This window comes from Lactuca sativa, chromosome 9 (assembly GCF_002870075.4).
Source record: "Lactuca sativa cultivar Salinas chromosome 9, Lsat_Salinas_v11, whole genome shotgun sequence".
In the NCBI taxonomy this organism is placed as follows: domain Eukaryota; kingdom Viridiplantae; phylum Streptophyta; class Magnoliopsida; order Asterales; family Asteraceae; genus Lactuca; species Lactuca sativa.
In genome coordinates, this window is record NC_056631.2 from 39,827,770 (window position 1) to 39,834,610 (window position 6,841).

Here is a 6,841-nt window from a genome sequence, read left to right on the forward strand (position 1 = left end):
TTGCGGATTCCAACAAAGGTAGCACCATGGGCACTTCTAGTAAATGTTTCTTTCATGTTTACCTATTTAGTTACAAGGTTACAATGATTCTTGTTTACACTATACAAGCATTCCTCTAGTAAGTTTGGAGCAAAATGTAGTAACCACTACTTGTATTTACACCTCAGTTCTCTTTTAATCCTATCTTTCATTCTTTATCCAGTAAGGAAAAATGTTATGCCTCTCCCGCACATGGTAGGGTCCTACCTGGAAATAGCGGCCCTACACGGGATCACCATGCCACCTAGTGAGACCAATAGTTACGGGAACACCTCTCTCTTTTCTCTTCTATTTATTTTTGTGATCAGAATAAGAAATGTGTTTATAAAGTAAAGGGTATATTTGTCTTTTGGGACATGTTCCTATCTTATGAAAACTTCTATGTAATATATTGCATGTTTTGGGAGCTGGATACATATCATGATTTGTTGATTGATAAATAGAACCTTATCAGATATGGCAACCATGCGTTGACCTACAAGATTTTTGACCGAATATTCTCTCAGGTTTCTTTCCAACATTTTTATTACAAAAAGATCTTTAATTTTCATATTTCTTGTTGATCAAATTCTATCCTTCTTAGGTTCTAAGAAAGTTCAAGATTGAAGTCGAGGGTAAAATGGGATATGAAGATTTTGTGTACTTTATTTTATCCGAAGAGGATAAATCATCCGGGCCTCGTCTTGAATACTGGTATGACTCCTTACTCAACCATTTATTTTATACAAAATTTTAACATTTTTTTTGGTTGCTGTAAATAAATTAATTTTTTTCCAGGTTTAAGTGCATAGATTTGGATGGAAACGGGGTGTTGACTAGGAATGAATTATAATTCTTCTATGAAGAACAGTTGCATAGGTTGGAATGCATGGCTCAAGAGTCTGTTCTTTTTCAGGACATTTTATGTCAGTTAGTTCACATGATTAAACCACAACTACCCTTTATTTTATTAACCAAAGTTGTATACCATCATATTAGTTTTCTTTTTAACAATATATAATTTTAATTTACCGGAAGATGCTTATTTTACATTACAAGACTTGAAAGGAAGCAAGCTCTCTGGAAGCTTTTTCAATATCCTCTTTAACCTTCATATGTTCATGGCCTTTGAATCCCGTGACCCCTTTCTCATTCGCTAGGTAAGCCATTCCATCTTTAGTAATATCATTAGGGGTACAAATGGAAATAACATTTTTCTTGTTAAACAGGAACGTGAGAATCCAACATTGACTAAAGTGGGATCGGTTTGCACATCGAGAATATATAAAGATTTCAATGGAGGAAGATGCAGATGATGCATCTAATGGTAGTGGGGATGTATGGGATGAGTCTCATGAGGCTCCATTTTGATTACAATTCCAAACACTACTACTCATTCAGGTAAGGTTATTCAAAAAAATATGGAATGGAATTGACATTCTATTACCATATTTGGTTGGCCTCTAGTATTGTAATTCCATTCCATTCCTTCCCTGATTCCATCATATTCCATTACCATGTTTGGTTAGCCTCAAATATTGATGTGTTTTAGTAATCATTTGTTGAAGAATCAAGACTTGATAAGTGTATAAGGTAAACACAACAACACCTCAACTTTATGGAATTTGATCATAATCAAGACTTGATAAAGTAATTTCATTCCTTTACATGATTCCATCATACCAATTACATGTGATTCACATGTTAATCACATATGAACTACATGTAATTCACATATGAATTACATGTGATTCACATATGAATTATATGTGATTCACATGTAAGCCACATGTAAATCACATGTAATTCACATGTCAATCACATATGAATTACATGTTATTCACATGTAAATAACATGTAATTCACATATGAATTACATGTAAATCATATGTAATTCACATATGATTCACATGTAAATCACAAGTGAATCACATATCAATTACATGTGATTCACATGTAAATAAAAAGTTAATAACATATGAATAACATGTGATTCCAAAGGGAATCACATATGAATTACATGTGATTCACAAGTGAATCACATATGAATTATATGTGATTCACATGTAAATCACAAGTAATTCACATATTAATCACATGTAATTAACATGTAAATCACAAGTAATTCACATATTAATCATATGCAATTCACATCTAAATCACAAGTGAATCACATATGAATTACATATGATTCACAAGTGAATCACATAAGAATTACTTGTGTATATGAATTACATGTGATTCACAAGTGAATCACATATGAATTACATGTGATTTGCAAGTGAATCACATATGAATTATATTCGATTCATATGTAATTCACATATTAATCACATGTAATTCATATGTAAATTACATGTGAATTTTTGTGAGTATTCTTGCATTGATCAAATTTTTTAATTTTCTTGTAGATTTTGAAGAATTTGTGGAAAATATTGAAGAGGTGAGAAGTGTTAAATTGAAGAAAATATGAAAATCTTGATATGAAGAAATGATAACACTGTGAATCTTCGTAGCATTTTTTATTTGTATTTTTATTTTGTATCGAATAAAATACTCGTACTATTATGTTTATAGATTGATTAATAAAAATGAGATTTTTTATGATTTACTTACGAACATTATAGTATAAGAAATATGCATATATTCATTTAAAAAAAATATGCATATACGCACCTAAAATGTTGATTTTTTTTTGTTAAAAAATAGAGTTTTTTTATAAATATTTTAGTTTTTTTTTTTTTTTTTTTATAAATTTACTGATTTTTTAAAAGTTATATTTTTAAAAAAAATGCACATTTTAAAAAAAAATAGCAATTTTTTTTTTGAAAAAGTTGCACTTTTTTTGAAAAATTTTGCAGTATTTTAGAAAAAAAATGTAGTTTATTTGAAAAAACTTAAAGTTTTTTTTTTTTTTTTAAAGTATAGTTTCTTTAAAAAAATTGCAGTTTTTTTAAATGCAATAGTTTCTTTAAAAAAATTGTAGTTTTTTTTTATGCTTTCCAAAAAAGTTAAAAAATCTGCAATTTAAAAAAAAAACGAATTTTTTTATATATAAAAAAATCCGAAAATTTGTTTTATAATGTTTATTTGAGAGTTTTTTTTATTAATTTTTGAAATAATACAAAAAATTAAGATGGATTGGTATGATGACGATCATGCCCTTAATGAATTACTTTTGATCCAACGCTCCACTTTTAGTTCTCGGGTTCTCGGAAAACTATGAGTTCTCAACCGATCTCAACTCATATATATATATATATATATATATATATATATATATATATATATATATATATATATATATATATATATATATATATAAGATCAAATGAGAACCACTAAAAGTTAAAAACCATTTAAGAAGAATTTCATTAAAAATATTTTTCTAAATCTAACACTAACACTTTAAAAACACATACCTTTCATTTTTATATTCAAATCTATCTTTTAAATTTTCAAAGTCTCTAAAACTCTTCCACTATTTTTGAAGAACACACAAACTTAAATACCACAACCACCACCACCACCTACTGGCCAACGTAACAACCATCGATGACACCACCACTGCTAAAGATCGTCGTTGCCTCCATCTCGTCGATGTTCTCATACCTTGCTCTGCTGACATTACCTTCTCTGGCGACTTCACATTCGTTATCAATTGTCTCCACTTCTCTAAATCTATGAGCTCATCTATCTCTGTCTCTCTCTTTCTCCCCGGTAAACCACCAAATTTGCATCATATCTCATCAAATATGATGTGTTTGTGTATTTTCATATTATATATGACATCGTTGTTGCCTCCCTCTCGTTGAAGTTTGTCTGCTTTGCTCTGATTTATATCCAACATCTGTTCCAACGATGTTACCTTCTTCGGCGACTTCACCATTGTCATTCTCCACATCCACTTCGCCAGATCTTTTACCACATCCATGTACTTCTCTATTTCTCTCAAGTGAACCACCAGATCTGCATCAGATCTCACCAGATCTAATGTATTTTTGCATTTTCTTGTTAGATTCGGCTAACCACCACCTTTACCTGTTTCCTGCCACCAGAGAACCACCACTTCCCTTTCTCTAACAAAAGAGAACCATATATCGATATCAATGGAGTTATGAAAGCTAGATTTGCTACCTAACACCAAATCTACATTAGATATCGTAATACCCTGTTTTCACTTTATAGTAGAATTCAATATAAATCATTTGTCTATATAATTAGAAGTAGACGTATAATAATTTTTAGACAAAATAAACATCATAAGCATGTAGTAGACGTCAATACGATTTCCATATATATATATATATATATATATATATATATATATATATATATATATATATATATATATATATATATATATATATATATATATATATAGAGAGAGAGAGAGAGAGAGAGAGAGAGAGAGAAGAGAGAAGGCTTCAATCTTACTTTATACGATGAGGTTATGATTCTTCGAAGTTTTTCATTCACCCCTATACTGTAAAGCATGTCGTAAAAAGTGAATCACAATAGGTTGCTTGTTAGCCTAAGTAATCCAAAAAAAATCGTAGTGGTTCTAAAAGTGAGGGTGTGTATATAAAGAACGCCTAAATCTGACTTCGTATGAGGAAATTATGATATTTCGAAGTTTCAATACAGTAGTGTACCACACAAAAATCGAAATTAAAATTAGCCGATTGTCAGCTAAAAAAATATAAACGAGAGTTGAAGATCTTGTACATAACAATCTGTCAATATAAACATCGAGAATGGAGTCCGTATGAAAGAGTTATGATTTATACATGGATTTTAACAGTTTGAGCTACTATAAAAATATGCATTAAAAATAGATTGAGATAAGTCGACGAAGTCTAAATGAAAGTTGTAGTACTCGTCGATAGCCATGTTTGTGATGGGTTTTAGCCATAAGAACTTTCCTATGTGCGCATGCAAAACCCTAATGCTTGGATCTAGGCTTTCTAATAAACATGCTTTGAATCCAAGACTTCTAATTACTAATTAGGTTAAAAAAGAACATTAAAACAGATCTAGAATCATACCTTTGAGTTCCTTGTTGATCTTGAGGTCTTGGAGCTTCTAGAGTCACAAATGTCACTCCTCTAATGGCTTACAAACACCAAAGCAAGGAGGATGATTTGGGAGAGAGGAGAGGGGAGGAATTCGACCAGAGTTCTCTTGCTTTTTCAGAAGTGTCGAATTCCCTATGCCATGGGGTCTATTTATACTTGTAGATTCCTTAATGATTACAGATAAGTCCCTATCAGATAATCTTCTCTTAAGGCTATCCAAATCCATTCCTAGATAACTCTAATGGACGATTTTAGCTATCCTAATCCTCTTAGAATTCGTCCATAGTATATCCAAATGGATTTACAGTTTAAAGCTTAACTATCAAACAACTGACAGTTTATACCCCTTTATTTAATTAATCTCTTTAAGTCACCAAATTAATTCTAATTAATTCTATGACTTATATTAATCAAATAACAAATATATTATTCATTATATTATTCCCATAATATATTAATAATATTTATTCTCTCTTAATAAATCATCCTATCAAGTTGCTATGGTGAAGGCAACCCAAAAGGACCATGCACAACCGGATATAGTTACAGCCTTAGACACTATTCCAACAGTCTTCCACTTGGATAAGTCTAGTAACTATACAAGTACAATTCGGTTTGCAATCGTAGCTCTCAAAGACGCTGTCAACTCTGATCTAATCAATCTTGTCCTTTAGATAAGGGAACGTACAGTCCTCTGTTAGATATCATGCTGACAATCCTATGGAATGGTTAGTCAAGCATTTAGGTTTCTCGATCTCTGATTTATTTGACATAGAACTTAATCGAACACATCAATTCAGTTCTGACCAGGCCCGGCACATAAGTCAAATCAAATCATCGAGCGGCCGAGATATCGCTTTTACCTTCTTAGATAAAAGTTACAGATAAACTTCGACTTATATGCATTTACTTACACAACAATACGTTTTATAACACCAAGTTACTGATGCGTTTTCGTATTATCAATGTACAATCAATTAACAAATAATAAACCATATATCTAGGTTTTAAGACTATATGATATTATCGTCTTGTGATCACCTTTTATATCTTATTCCATAAGGTGATTCCAGCAAGCGCGGGTTTATTCCAATGCTCAAAACTAGTTCATAAGCACTCATGAACGTTGCAGCAATCCTTTGCTATGTCTAACACCATTTAGACACTCTACACACCAATTCATGGCAATCTTCTTTCATATCTACTTCCAACATATGAACGATTGTGGACCATTTGAATAATTTGATTATTCCTAATAACCTCAATTATTCTGGAAGTCAAAACATGCAAAGTGAAACAATAGCTAAACAATTAACATAAGATAGTAACATTACTCATAAATAAAACTCCTTTATTTAATCATCAAATGTCAATTACATTTATCTATTACACGTTTCTAATACTATCTAATCTATGCTAATATCATCCTTCAGCCCAATACTCCTAGCATGCTGCAAGTGCTTAACCCTACTCAGTCCCTTCGTAAGCGGATCTGCTGGGTTATCTTCTGATGATATCCTCTTAACTACGAGTTGTCCTTCTTCTACACGATGTCTAATGAAGTGATACTTTCTGTCGATATGTCTTGATCTACCATGATCCCTTGGTTCCTTGGTTAAGGCAACCGCACCTTCGTTATCACAGAAAATCTCCATTGGTTCCTTTATGGCAGGTACGACTCCAAAATCACCGATGAAGTTCTTTAGCCATATTGCCTCCTTCGATGCTTCGCTTGCTGCAATGTA

The 6,841-nt window shown here is 31.4% G+C and overlaps 1 pseudogene; it reads left to right on the top strand.

The window, feature by feature from the left end:
• Positions 1 to 230: 230 nt before the first annotated feature.
• Positions 231 to 1,415, top strand: LOC111891634 (probable serine/threonine protein phosphatase 2A regulatory subunit B''gamma; annotated as a pseudogene).
• The last annotated feature ends 5,426 nt before the right edge of the window (positions 1,416 to 6,841 follow it).